This window comes from Canis lupus, chromosome 29 (assembly GCF_048164855.1).
Source record: "Canis lupus baileyi chromosome 29, mCanLup2.hap1, whole genome shotgun sequence".
NCBI classification, from domain to species: domain Eukaryota; kingdom Metazoa; phylum Chordata; class Mammalia; order Carnivora; family Canidae; genus Canis; species Canis lupus.
The window spans coordinates 21,247,486-21,263,352 of record NC_132866.1 but is presented as its reverse complement, the minus strand read 5'-3'; the positions used below and the strand labels follow the sequence as shown (position 1 = coordinate 21,263,352).

The following is a 15,867-nucleotide window of genomic DNA, read 5'->3' as shown; positions in this document are numbered from 1 at the left end:
AGGCTCAATGAAGGGAGAATCTCCCATGAATAATTTGTAATGCCTTCAAAGAAAAAAAAAAAAGAGGTGGATAAATGCCTGTCTTTGCAGTCACTAACCTACATTTAAAAGTAAGGTCTGTGTTTCACCCATGACTTTTTAATTTTAACCTTAAAACTACATAATGAACAATTAAGTTCGTTAAATCTTTGCCTAAGCTCTCAAATAAATGGCTGAAACTAGATTAATTCAGGTCTATAATTTTGGATCCAATTCATATTCCTTTCTGTGGAAAGAAAAAAAAAAAAAACACTGCAATGACCTGTATTCTTTGAATTAAACTGATTGCCAGGAGTATCTTAGAGTATCCAAACAGTACTCTATAAAAACAGAGGATGTAAGACCTGGTTCCCGCCCTCAAGGGCTAGAAATCTTTTTGAAATGTGACATAATTTCTTTCCAGTTCATGTTTTAAGTGCTAAACTATGTTCTATATTCATAACCATCTGGGAAAAGCCAATTAGAAGAACTTGAGAATTGATGTCTTTTATTTTTACCTTCTTTCATGTTGGCCATATCTTAGCCTTGCTTCTCTGCCAAGGATGAAATGATTTGCAACTTCCATCCTGTCTTGGGATGGTGTTGACTTAACATTCCGATTTTTAGTTCCTTCTGAGTTTATATTACCTTATGAATTCAACTTTCGTGCCTCCACTGAATGTATGACTTTATGGACTATTCAGCTTCCACTTGTAATTGTTAATGTGGGGTAAGAGTCTTATGTAGCTTTCCACACTCTAAGTAAAAGCAGAATAACTCTGGTTTCATCATTTTTCCTCCATTGTGAATAATAGGCCTGAGATCCTGGTGATGAGGATAGAAAGACTGGAACTCTCTCATGAAGAGTAGAGTATTTAAAACAAATGTCTTTCTCTTAAAATACAAGACTTAGTATATAATAATCTGGTCTATTTCTAGTGATTCTTCATTTCATTAGAGAAAAGGCAGTAACTTTGCACACAGAGTGCCACATCCAGTTGTGGTAGTTCCACTCTTGACTTTTGTTTTAAAAGGTCCCCTAAAGCTCAGGAGAAATATGTAGAATTTCAAGTCACTTGGTATGTATTCAAATCTTGATCTGCTTTCTTATCCTGTCCCCACTTAACTTTATAAACTTAGGAAAATTACTTATACAGGGTCATAGTATTCATCTAGAATGGAAGACTATTCTTTCAACAAGATTGTTAAGAGTATTAGATGCTATAACATGTGATGTAAAAATAGGTGCTTAAAAATATTAAGGGAGGTGATACTGATGGCCACAATGAAGACAATTATGTCAGTGGTGGTGGACATGTTACTGAGAAGTAACTACAGCTCCAGGTTCTCCATCTGTCTATTTAAATTCAGCACAGATATGTGGGTCAACTTCTGCATACCTCTGTTGCGAGTATAACCAGTATACCTTATGTTATACCTTACTTAACTATGTTGTGTACCTATGCTGGGGAATAGCAACAAACTCTGTTATTTATAGTCTGTTCTAATTTAAATGTTTAATCAAATCAGTTAAAATAGGGAAAACCTTTATTAGGGAGCCTGACACATAGTATGCTACATACCCGTTAGCTACTCTTATATGCTTAACTAAAAATAGCAATACTATTTTATACAAGTATTCTACTATAGACTAGGCCCCACTCACTCTCTGTATACTGTATATACTCTGAACTGCATACTACCTCTAGGTCTTAATTGTTTCTTATTTGACCAAGTTTCTATAGCTTACATTAGCATTTTTTGGTATGTACTCATTTTCTTCTTAGAATCTAAGGTATAGAATTTATATCATCTAAACAATACATAGAACTATGTAGCTTTTACTATCCTGAACCAAAATAATGTCTTAAACTCATTTAATTCTTTCTTAATTCTGCCTGGCTCTCTACCTTGACAGTTAAAACCTATGCCATGGAGCTAGCTCTATCTAAACTTATCCCTCTACATTCCAACATACTGCATGGTCTTAGTTCTTTTTATAATTTTTTTAGAGTTTGTTTATTTGAGAGAGAGTGAGAGAGAGCATGAGCAGTGGGAGGGGCAGAGAGGGAGGGAGAAGCAGGCTCTCTCTGCTGAGCAGGGAGCCAGGGAGCCCAATGAGGGGCTTGATCTGGGAACTCTAGATCATGATCTGAGCCAAAGACGCTTAACCAACTGAGCCACCTGGGTGCCCCATGGTCTTAGTTCTATCCATTATGATATATTTATTCTTCCTCAATTTTTCAAAGACTTGTAACTTTAACTTTTTGGTTCATTTTTCTTTCTACTCAGTATAGGAAGTCTCAACACTCTTGCTATGGCTATAACAGCTTTCCCTCTTGACTATGATTTGAATGTTTTTCCAGCTTCTATGGAACAATTTTATTTCCTATAGAGTGACCTCCATTCTTTATAGGATTGTCATGTAAAAGGGGGGCTATGTGTGGACTCCTGCTTCTTAGCAGACTTAAATCTTAACCAGGAACTGTGGTGAGCACTTACATGGGTTATTGTGTTTAATCTTTACTCCAGCCACTGAAGTTGATAGTAAAATCCAAATTTGATAGGGGGAGATCATAGTTGAACTATAAAGGGCCATATAACTAATAGCAAATGTGGAATTTAGATGCAGGGAAGGGGATTCTCTAACTAGATGGATTCCCATCTAATTATATAAAGTTGTATCTTATTCACCATATCTTAACACAAGTTTAACTTTCTAGTATTAATCTAAATGCTCTGAGATCTGGGGTAGATCCTATGTCCCCTGCATATTACTTTGAGATCTAGTATAAAACAAATCCTAGGTGTGCTAAAATTCTATTGAAAGAGCAATATTGAACAGAATGGACATTTGAGGAATTAGAGAAGTCCTAGACCAGTGAGATCACTCCACAGTGACACAAATTTTAGGACCATGGAGACAAGACAGGATTTTTAAGTCCTGATCCTAAGTACTAAGTTACCATGTGTCTCTTATTGATTTCCTGTATAAAATATCTGTGGTTGAGAGGAGGCTAAACAGGCATTTAAATGGCCATTAAGGTTGAATAATGTGTGCTCTATATTTAATTCATGAGAATGTAAACCCAAGAAATTTGCACAAAAAAAAGGTCAAACTTCACATTCTCCAAATAGTTCCTTTGAGCTCCAAGTAAGGAAGAGATATTTTAGAAGGAGTGTACTCTTCACCTTATTGTTAATAAATAAATCACCAGTAGTTACATATTAAACATCTGACTGTAATCCCATAGATATCCAAAGCTGTTTTGTCTCTGGTCCACTCACCCTTGGCATCTAAGCTACTACAATAACTGCGTACTTAATTGCTTAGCAAGTAATGGTAAAGATTTTGCTTACTACTCAAAAATGATCACAGGCATGTTTTCCTTGATACTCTGACTGCCATAGTATAGTTAAAAGAAGTGAGTTTTACCATCTTGACAGCCTGTGAAACCAAAACTAAAGGATACTAATGGCTTTGAGAGAACCTATGTAATCCTTGATAACATAATTATACTGTCAGTTTTTTGGCTGTCTCAATAACTAAATACTGAAGGGGGAGAAAGGGGGGAGGGGAGAGAGGGGAAGGGAGAGAGGATTTTTACTTTTAAAAAAATAACCTACAACATGTTGTCTTAGTAGGACTTCTTTCAATGTAATCATTTTGATTTACTTTACCTATGGTTCATACTTCTTGCTGAGTAGAATTCAGTATTTAGAACATGGAGGCCATAATTGGTTTGGGACTACTACAAACAATGCAGCTATGCAGTTTGTATAAGTCTATGTGGGCACAGGTTTTCAATCCTCTGAGTAGTTATTTGGAGTTATAGTTGCTAGGTCATATAGTAGAGATCTGTATTATATTTTAAGAAAATATCTGCTTGTTGAAGAGGTTGTACCATCTTACATTTCCACTGTATGAGGATTCTGGTTTCACCATATGCAAAATATTTGGTCTTTTGTACTTAATTTTGACCTTTTAATATTTTTATTTTTTATAGGTAATAGTATTACATTGTAGTTACAAGTTAATTTCCAAATCTTCACTATAGTCAATAAAATTGATAGCAACTAAAGATATTGAACATCAAGTCTTATATTTATTTGCCATTAACACAGTTTTCTTTCTTTTGTCAGCTCAGTTTTTGGCTCATTTTTTCATTTGACAATTATCGAGTTATTTATTTCATTATGTATTCTAGATAAAACTCCTAGATTTGCAAACATTTTCTGAGTTTGTGGATTGCTTTCTTCATCCTAATAGTGCCCTTTGAAGAGAATTTCTGCATTTTGATGAAGTACAATTATATTTTTATGGACTATATATTAATATCTAAAACTTCCGTTTCATGTATAATTTCAAGCTTTCTCCTAGATTTTCCTACAGAAGACTTACAACTTTTGAGTTGGCACTTAAAGCCATAATTTAATAATTTAATTCTTACAAAGCTTGAAATTCACTGAACTCTTTTTTAAAGTATGGATATCTAGCTTTTCCAGCACTATTATAGAAAACTATCCTTTATCCATTTAATTTCCCTTTTTTTATTTTTTTAAAGATTCTATTTATGAGAGAGAGAGATTGAGAGGCAGAGACACAGGCAGAGGGAGAATCAGGCTCCATGCAGGGGGCCCGACGTGGGACTCGATCCCCGGTCTCCAGGATCAGGCCCTGGGGCAATGGTGACGCTAAACCGCTGAGCCACCCGGGCTGCCCTAATTTCCTTTTCAATTTACTTTTATTGAAGACCAATATATGGGCCTCTTTCTGAATTCTCTTCTGTCCCTTTGATCTACTGGTCTATTTTCCACTTCTATACTTTAAAAATCATTTTAAAGCTCTAGTAATCAAAGTCAGGCAACAGATCTTTGCATTTCATTTTTTCAAAGTTGTGACTTTTCTAAGTTCTTTGTATTTTTATACTTTTAGACTCAGCTTGTAATGTTTTTCTTGTAGAAATTGTTTGTAGTGGTGTCAAATCTGTAGACCAACTTTAAGAGAACTGATATTGTAGCACCAATATTGTCCTGTGATCTGTAGGCATGGTATAACTATTCTCAGTAATGTTTTTTTAGATTTCACTATATGAATCTTGCAGATCCTTCCTCATATTGTTCCATATTTTTATATCCTGTTATGAAAGATGCTTTAATTTCCAATAATTGTCTGTATACAGAAACACAATTGAGTTTCAACTTCAGTCCTACATTTGGTTAAACTTAAGTTCACCAAAAAAATTAATAGAAGTAATAGAACTTTCTACAATAACAATTTATCTGCAAATAAAGACTGGTTTTTATTTCTTTAACAATCTAGATGCTCGATTTTTGTTTTTTTCTCTTTTCCCCCTTGCTCCCAGACAGAACCTCTAGTTCAATGGATTGGTAAATGTTCATCTCAACAACTTACGTACTGGGAAAGATCATATGATCCTCTGGTCCTACCCTAGAATCTGGAACACAAGTATTCCAAAGCTGTTCTCTGAGAAGTTATTAAAGAGTTGAGAAGACCACCTTTTTCTACCTTCATCATATTTGGGAGGGGGGATGGGAGTGTGGGAGTGGAGAAACTCTTGCTGTTCTGAAAAAATAGAGGTATGCTAGGATGTGAGATCACCTGGGAGACTAGTCCAAATGAGAGGCAAGGATGGGTTTTGGTGATGGTAGAGACAGATAGAAGCAAACCATCAATGACAAATTAAAGATGTGTGGGACATGGACCCTAGCACAATGCCTGTTATGTAGGTAGAATTCAAATATTTTAAAGTGATATGGAAGAAGGAGGGGAAATAAGAGTGTCAAAGCCAAGTTTCATGCTCTATAAGTATGTGAGAATCCATATTGAACTGTCTCCCTAATTTTGCCTGATCGTATTTAAGATACCTAATGGTGTGTGTGCATGTATTATATATATTTTTTAAGATTTTGTTTTTTATTCAGGAGAGATGCAGAGAGAGAGAGGCAGAGACATAGAGGGAGAAGCAGGCTCCCTCTGGGGAGCCCAATCTGAGACTTGATCCTAGGACTTAATCCTGGGACTCCAGGATCACTCCCTGAGCCAAAGGCAGACAGACACTTAACCACTGAGCCACCTAGGCATCCCACCTAATGGCATATGAAGTGAAATCTAGTTAGTGTGTGTTCTCTTATAAAATTCTGAAGCTTTCATTTGAGCCAATAATACTCTTTATAACCTTTTGCTATATCCTCTAAAAATTTATTTTCCATGTCTTAAGTATAATAATCAGTAACTAGAGACAAATGTATTCTATCTGTAATTAGTATATTAAAGAAAGCAGGTTAAAATGATCCAAGTTCTAAAACTTATCTAAGAAAAGCATTATTTCACCTCATGTATATAGTTTCTTAGACATAGAGGATTAAATTGTGCTGATAAGCTCTAGTGGGTAACTTTAGACTTGATAGCCCTGGGACAGATAAGATAGACTTGATCAACCAGTCTAAAAGAGACCAGATTGATGGGGCTTTCAGCCTGGAATGCTGGCTTCCTGTAGAGTGGTAATATGTCCATAGGTGTGTGTGTATCTGTGTGTGTATGTAAAGCACAATTCACCATGAAAGTAGAAATGCTCTTCAACTGGTAGCCTCATATCTAGTCTCATTGGTCAGAAGTTATATTACATATCGAATATTATGGAAATTAGTACTTTGCCCCTGGAATCCTGCCAGGCAAACAGATTCTGTTGGCAAATCTCCTGAAAAAATCTATTTTCAGAAGCAGCCAAGTACTTATTCCATTTGTTAAATACATCTGTCCTTCTCTTCCCTAAAAGAAGTTTCAGATGAGAGAAAATGTCCTTAACCTAGAATGACTGTAAAAATAGTGGAGTCTGTACTGATAATGTTGTCACTAAGGAAATAGGTGCTCAAAAATAGAGCAATAGCCCTAAGAATAGAGGACAATGAAAGGACTTGCCCAAGGTATTATGAGTGAAAGTGGTGATAAAACACAAATAACAATCTGAAATTTCAAGCTTTTTGCACTTGACCATCTAACAGAATCCAACTGACCATCCAACAAAATCTCCATTAACTAGAATTTTTAGAGACTGATATCATGGAAATGGCTTTGTACTTAGGCAATCCAAATTTTCTGAGGATAGTTGACATACCATGTTGCTTCAATTTCAGGTCTACAACAGTGATTGACAAGTCTATATCTTATGCTATGCTCACCATAAGTGTAGCTACCATCTGTCATCTTACAGAGTTAATATAGTATTGTTAACTACATTCCCTATGTTGTACCTTTTATTCATGTGACTCATTCACTCCCTAACTGGAAGCTTGGGTTTCCCACTCTTCTTCACATATTATGCATGTCCCCCCAGCCCTCCTTCTCTCTGGCAGCTATCAGTTTGTTCTCTGTATTTATAGGTCTGCGTCTGGTTTGTGTTTGCTTATTCATTTGGTTTTTAGATGACTGCTATAAGTAGAATCATACAGTATTTGTCTGTCCCAGTCTGATTTCACTTAGCATAATACCCTGTAGATCTACCCTGTTGCCAAAAATGGCAAGATGCTATCCCTTTGTATGGCTACATAATATTCCATTGTACATATACCATATCTTCAGTATCTATTTGTCAATTAGTGGAGACTTAGGGAAACAACCTATCTTGGCTATTGTAAATAACACTTCAGTAAACATAGGAGTGCATAGATCTTTTCAAGTTAGTGTTTTCATTTTCTTTGGGTAAATATTCAGTAGTGGAATTAGTAGATCATATGGTATTTCTATGATCTTTTTTGAGGAAATTCCATATTTTTTCCATATCAGCTGTATTAACATATTACTACCAACAGTGCATGAGAGTTCCTTTTCATCTGACATGAGCCATAGCAATATTTTTCTATACAGGTCTCCTAAGGCAATGGTAATAAGAAAAATAAACTATGAAGATGACATTAAAATAGCTTCTACACAGTGAAGGAAGCCAACTAAACAGAAAGGTAACTCACTTAATGGAAGAACATACTAGCAAATGATATATCTGATAAGGGAATAATACTTAAAATGTATAAATAACTTATACAACTCAACACAAAAAGCAATCTGATTAAAAGATGGGAAGAGGACCTAAAGAGGCATCGTTTTTTAAATTTTCTAAATAAGACCTACAGATGGTTAATAGATGCTCAATATCACCAATTATGAGAATCTAAATCAAAACCATGATGAGGTATCCCCTCACACCTATTAGAATGGCTAGAATCAATAAGTCAGGGAATAACAAGTGTACCGGACATTTTTGCAGGTTAATTTTATAATAGAATATATTGAACAGTTAGGTATCCAAACACTTATTAGCTGTGTAGAACAAAATATTAGCTATGCAGAACAAAAGGTGGTGGAAGGGCAGAGTTTGGCAGAAGGACCTGAAAAATTATCAGTCTTTCCAATAGTCTGGCAGCCTAATGGGGTACAAGAGCAAAGATCACATTTAAGGATTTCCATGTGGGGTGAAACTGGGTGAACCATTAGATAACGTTTTTGCAAAAAAAAAAAAAAAAAGATAATGTTTTTCTTAGTCACTGTCTAGTGTCTTCCCAGTAAGTTTTATTAATTGTCCAAGGTCACTTTACAAATAATTTGACCTCAACTCAAAAACTAAAATGAATCTTAAGGAAACAACTACAGGCTCTAGGTATTATGCTCCTTGTGTCTGTCTGACTTGTCCTTGTTTGAAGAGGAATTTAGATAATATATCTTGATACTGTCCACAGGTGTGTCATGATGCTAGTATATACTATGAGTGAGTGTTGTTTAGAATTATGAATTGATGTAAGCCTGACTATTTTTCCCACAAAGAAAATAAACTCCCTCCAATTACTCTACTTGTTTTCATATAAAATATAAGGAACAAAAAACTGAAACTAACAAAAACTAATAGTGGAAGGTTACCTGAAGTTGAAGGCACTCAACCAAGGCAGAGAATTTAATTTCTCATTCAGTTAGCTGCTGAATTTCTTTCCATTTTAAATGGAAGTGAAAAAAAAAAAAAAAACAAGTAGTTGTGGAATGTAACAGAATGGACACTAGAAAGACATCACAAAGTCCAACCCAATGCTTAATTCACATTCTGCCTTCTTTTGTGACTCCAGGTTAACCCTTGACTCACTTCATTTTCTCAGGAACTATTTGGTCTAAGGTTTAAATGAATATCATTAAAAAATAAGACATCAAAAACCAAAAATGAAAACAAAACCCTTTCATAGTAATTAAGTTGGTAGGGATGTTTGGAAATAGGACCAAAGGGGTTTTAAAGATTTTGTAGGTAACTTTATTTTCTTCATCTCAATGCCAATTACATGGGTATATTCACTGGAAAATTCATTATTAGTTATTTATTTATTTACTTTTCTATTTGTATGCAATACTTAAAAAAACCTATTAAAATAAAATCTAAAAGCCACCTCAAATCTTTATTAAGCAGAAGATCAAATGGCGATACATATCTATCTATCATGATTCCTAATCATATTTGTAGGAGTTACCAAAGTCGGGTGAAAAACAACTGTGGGGGGTTGGGGGGGAGTAGTAAGCACAACATTAAATCAGTACGGGCCGTTCTAGATCATTAATTCTTATTTAAAAGATCACCTAACATGTGCTTTTCCTTTGAAATATGGCCTGAATACTTCATTGTTACTTAAACTGTGCTCTGAGGTATTATGTCTTTAATAAACTTAAGTTATGAGGCATTAGTTGAAGTCTATAGTTATCCAGACCTTACAATATTAGCAGCTGTATTACCTGTAGTGCTAATATTCTATAGTGCAATGAGAAAGGATATTACGCTTGTTAAGATCTAGGCAGAGTATAGCATATGAATTGGATTGCAACTCAGCCTATTAAATTAAAACAGATCACACTTAGATAAATGCAGTCCTTTGCCATTAAACTGAACATTAGGTTATTAATGGAAGCTGTATTGGAAATGGAAGAATTCTAAATAATTAAAAATTAGGAAGAAGGAATTCCTATGCTTTGGACAGTAAACTTTTATGGCTTTAGGTCATGCAATAATAGTAGAGATGGAGATCCATTAAAAGTATGGTGACCTTATGTCCCTGCTCTTGGACACCAGAGTAACTGAGGGCCTTGAAGGTATAGTGCTTTGAGTAAGACTGACTGCAAACATCAGTGTAAATGTCAATACCCAAAAGGCTATTGGTGTTGGAAAATCATAATTTTATAAAATAAGGACTCATAAGAGTAAGTTGCACAACCATTTTGGAGAGTTGTCTGGAAAACATGAATAAAATTGGAATTTGCATGGGCTAGAACTCAGCATTTCCACTCCTACATGTACTTGACATCCATCTGCTTATCAAACATCAGACATGTGTACAAATGTTCACCACAGAATTGTGGTAATAGTGAAAATTTGATAATGACCTAAATCCCGTTAATTTAAGAATGGAAAAACCCATTATATATTCATAAGAAGGAATACTAAAAAATAAGTGGCACTAAATGAGTTAGATGTGCATCAACATCAGTTTATCTCAAGCATATTTATGGGTGAAAAAGCAATTTGGAGACTAGAAACAGTATTTTCTAAAGTCTAAAAAGATAGGAATATTGTAGGTTATGTGAAAATCCATACATGAATAGAAAAGATAGAAATAAATGTGAATTACAAGTATTAGATTCATTATGACAATTACCTATGAGTAATTGAAGGAGAGTACACAGGTTTTTAATATGGTGGTGGGTTCAGTTACTTATTGTATTTGTCATTGTTACGTTTTCTGTATCAGAAATATAAGAAACTGGAAGAAAAATTCTGGAATTTTGTAACTATTTAATCTTAAATTCATTTGTTGAGCATTTGTGTAGCTTCTACTTGGGGGAGGCCATCATCTAGTTAGAGCCTCTGAAAGAAATAGAAGAATAATGACCCATCCTCCTTTTCCTTTGAAGAACGTATGTTCAGTTGGGAGTATAAAATCATTAGAAATTTGGGTATTTAATAATACCCAAAATATTCAGTAAGCTTTTTTTTTTTTTAAACAGACTTTATTTTCAGAGCAGTTTCAGGTTCACAGCAAATTTGAGCAAAAGATATGGAAAGTTCCCATATATCTTCAGCCTTTGTGCTTGTACCTCCTCTCCTACTACCCACATTATGCACCAGAATGGTATATTTGTTAACATCCATGAGTCTATATTGACATGCCATCACCCTTCATCCATAGTTTACATTAGATTTCATTCCTGCGTTTTACAAACATATAATTATATCCACAGTTGTCGTTTCATAAAGACATTATAGTTTCACTGTAATCCTCTGATATACCTGTTCATCCCTTCCCTCCACCATCATATCTGGCAACTATTGATCTTTTTTACTGTCTCCTTAGTTCTACCTTCACCAAAGTATCATATAGTTAGAATCCTACAGTATATAGGCTTTTCAGATTGACTTCCTTCTCTCAGTAATCTTCACTTAATATTCCTCAATGTCTTTACATGGCTTGAGAGCCCATTTTTTTCAATTCTGCATAGTAATCCATAAAAATCCATAAGCAACTCAGTTTGTTTATCCACTCACCTAATCAAGGACTTTGTGGTAGGTTCAAGCTTCGGCAATTACAAATTACGTTTACTACAAATATCCGTGTTCAGGTTCTGTGTGGATATAATTTTTCAACTTGGATAAATACCAAGGAATATGATTACTAGATCTTATGGTAAAAATATTTTAATTTTGTAGGAACCACTTTTTTCCAAAGTGGCTAGACTATTCTTGCTGTCCCACCGGCAATGAATGGGGATTTCTGTTTTTCCACCTTTTTTCCACCATTTGGTGTTTTCAGACTTCAGATTTGGGCTATTCAAAAAAGTAGACAGTAATATCTTACTGTGTTTTAATTTGTAATACCCTAATAATATGAGATGATAATTTTTCATCAGTATTAAAATATATAATATATAAATATATATTTATACATTATAATAAAATATTTATAAAATTTATAAAGTATTTTAGATTTATTTATTTAAGAGAGAGAGGCGCAGAGACACAGGCAGAGGGAGAAGCAGGCTCCCTGTGGGAAGCCTGATGGGGGACTCAAACCCAGGACGCCAGGGTTATGACCTGAGCTGAAGGCGGATGCTCAACCACTGAGCCACCCAAGCACCCTTTTGTTCACTTTTAAGGAAGTTATTTTTTTGAGTTCTGGAGATTTGGGGTATATCTTTGTATATTTGTATATTTTTAATAATCTTCCACAAGTTATGTCTTTGGTAAAGATTTCTCCTACTCTGTGTTTTATCTTCTCATTATCTTGATAGTTTTTATTGTTGTTGTTTTTGTTTGACATAGTTTTAAATTTTAAAGCAGTCCAGATTATCAGTGATTTATTTCAAGGTTCACACTATTGGTTTGTATCTAAAAAGTCATTGTCCTATGCGAGGTCATCTAGATTCTGTCATGTTATCTTTAGAAATTTTAAAGTGACCTGTTTTTCATTTAGGCCAGTGACCTATTTTAAGTTTACTTTTTTTGTGAAAAGTATATCTATGTCTAGATTCTACTTTTGTCATGAGAAGATCTACTTGTTCCACCAGTGTGTGTTGAAAGATCATCTTAACTCCATTGTGTTGCCTTTGTTTAGTTCGCAAGGATGAGTTGGCTACATTTATGTGGCTCTATTTGTGTGCTCTATATGCTGTTTTATCGATCTACTTGTGTATTATTTTGCCAATATCACTCTCATAATTATTAATGTTCTGTAATAACTGCTGAAGTTAGGTAGTGTTAGTCATCTTTGTTCTTACACATTAATATTGAGTTGGTTATTCTGGATCTTTTGCTTCTCTACATAAATGTTATATATGCAGTTTGTTGATATGCACAAAATAATGTTCTATAATTTTGATTTAGATTGCATTGAATCTATAGGTTAAGTTAGGAAGAACTGATGTCTTTGTTCATGTATAGAAAGATTCAGTATTACAAAGAATCTCTTTATATTTGATCACTTTTGTAGTTTTACTCCTATAGATCTTGTACATTTTTTGCTAGATTTATGGCTAAATACTTCATTTTTAGGGGTGCTAATGTTTTTTTTTTCTAAATTTTAAAGTTCACTTGTTTGTTGTTGATATGTGGGGAAACAACTGACTCTTAAAAATTAACCTTGTATCTTGCAACCCTGCTGTAATTATTAGTTCCAGAAGTTCTTGGTCCTTCTTTCAGATTTTATACTAGACAATAACATCATCTGCAAACAGTTTTATTTTTTTCCTTTGTGAATTTTTATAGTTTTTGTTATCTTCTTTTACTGCATTAACTAGGACTTCTAGTACAATGATCAAAGTTATGTTGTGAGGTGATATCTTGCCATCATTGTGATCTCAGCAGAAAAGCTTCTAGATTCTCACCATTAAATATAATGTTAGTCATAGGTCTTTGTAGATATCCTTTATCATGTTGAAGATCTCTATTTTTAGTTTTTGGGGAGGTTTTTTTTATCATGAGTGGCTGTTTTTATTTTTGTCAAGTACTTTTTCTGCATCTATTGATATGATCATGCAATTGTTCTTATTTTTTTAACATGTTGATGTGGTAGAGGGTATTGATTCTCCACCCCACCCCTGGAACCAGCCCTGCATACCTGAAAAACTCATTTGGTCATTGTAACTTTTTTTTCCTCTTTTTTTTAGATTTCATTTACTTGAGAGAGAGCATGATCAAGAGGAGAGAAAGAGAGAAAGTGCGCACATGAATGGAATAAGGCCATAGGGAGAAGCAGACTCCTCTCTGAGCAGACAGCCCAACATGGGACCCAATCCCAGGACCCTGGGATCATGACCTGAGCCAAAGACAGAGGCTTAACCAACTGAACCACCCAGGTGCCCTGGCATATAACCTTCTATACATTGTTGTGAAGAAGGTATATTTAGCTCTTTGGATATAAGTGTATAGATGTCAATTTTATCCATTGACTTCTAATGTGGAGTTTAATTATGGTCCTAACTTTCTGGCTGCAAGATCTACTCATTTCTGATAGCTGACATGTCCAAATATAATAGAATTTCAGGAAAAATAAATATGCCTACTATCAGTTTTTGCCTCATGTAGTTTGATGCTCTCTTGTTAGCAATCCTTAATGTGTGTGTGACTGTTTTACTGGAGGATTGACTCCTTTTTTTTTGTTTGTTTAATGCAATACCCTTCTTTGTCCCTGACAACTTTCTGTTCCATTATGTTGGCTCTAGCTGAAATTAATGTAACTTTTTTGAGTTAATAGGGTATATTTTTATTTTCCTTTTAAAAATATTTAAAAATTAAAATGAGTTTCTTAGACATCATGCAGTTGCCTTGTTTTTTATCTACTCTGAAAATATTTTTAATTGATATATTTACATGATCTTTAGATTAACTGACAACGTTGGATTATAGGATCTGCTATATTTGCTACTATTTGCTATGTGTTGTTCTTGTCCTTTATTATTTCCATCTTCTAAGTTTTCTGCATTTTAGTATTAACTGAACATTTTATTATATTTTTCTCCTTTCATAATATATCAATTATAATTTTTTAAACTTTTAATTGTGCCCTAGAGCCTGATGTGTTCATTTACAGCTAATCCAAATTCATTGTTAAATAATACTATATTTCTTCACAGCTAATGAAACAACTTTAAAATAATAAAATATTCCTAATTTGTCTCATTGCTATTATTTTACTTACACATAAATATCTATATGCAGGTGCACATACACATATGTGAGCACATATAATTGAATACATTTTGCTATATGTACAAATTTATATGTTGGATTAATTAAGAATAAGAAAGATAAAAAGCTATTTTGTAACCTATTCTTTCTCTAGTACTTTTCTTCATATCTGAGCTTCTAGTCTATATAATGTTTCTTCACTCTGGAAAAACATTTCTTACCAGGAAGTTTACCTGAAACAAATTCCCTCAATTTTTGTCTGAGAATTCTTTTTTTTTTTTTTCACTTTTGGAAAATTCCTTCCCTCAATATAGAATTCTATGTTGGCAGTTTGTTCTTCTTTCCTTTTAGTACTTTGCAATGCTTTTCTTGCTCATGGGGCTCTGAGAAGTTTCATGTAACTCTTTGTTTCTATATAAGTTTTTATCTTTTTCAAATTTTTGCTCTTGGATTTCTTGCTGTTTTGGATATGGTATACCTAGATTTCATTTTTTTTTATTTTGTGTGTGTGGAGGGGGCTTTGATTTGTTTTCTGAGCTTCCTAGATCTGTAGCATGGTGTCTAACATTAATTTGAAAAAATCCTCAAATCCTATTCCTTTCCTTGTTCCTTTCTATTTATCCTTCTGGTATCTTCATTATGTATAAGTTATAACTTTTGTCCAGTATTCTTGAATATTCCTTTTCTTCCTCAGACTTTTTCTCTTAGCTTTCTGGTTTTGAAAATTTCCATGGACATATCCTCAAGGTCAAATTCTTTCCTCAGCTATGTGGAGTCCATTAGCAAGCCCTTTAAGGGATTTTTTTTTTTTTATTTCTGTTTAGTGTTTTCTGACCTAGAGAATTTTATTCTCATCTCTACTCACATTATCTATCTTTTATGACATATTATCTACTTTGTCCATTAGCGAGCTTAGCACATTAATGATTTTGTTGTTAAATCCTGGCCTGTTCATTCCAACACTCTTGACATCTAGGACTCTAATTCTGATGTTTACTCAGTTTCTTTAAACTTTTTATATTTTCCTTTTAACATTTTATGCAATTTTTTGATAGCTGTGCATGATGATGTACTAAGTAAAAGGAACTGAAATAAATAGGTTTTTAGTGATGTGGTGCTAACA

At 34.0% G+C, this 15,867-nt stretch overlaps 1 long non-coding RNA gene across 1 annotated transcript in view; it reads left to right on the top strand.

Annotated features, from left to right (window-relative positions):
- LOC140620563 (uncharacterized) overlaps positions 1–14,124 on the top strand; it is a 39,423-nt gene extending 25,299 nt beyond the window's left edge. Inside the window, exon 2 of the long non-coding RNA XR_012020319.1 lies at positions 13,724–14,124. This is a non-coding gene — a long non-coding RNA (uncharacterized lncRNA). The remainder of the gene's footprint in view (positions 1–13,723) is intronic.
- Positions 14,125–15,867: the final 1,743 nt, after the last annotated feature.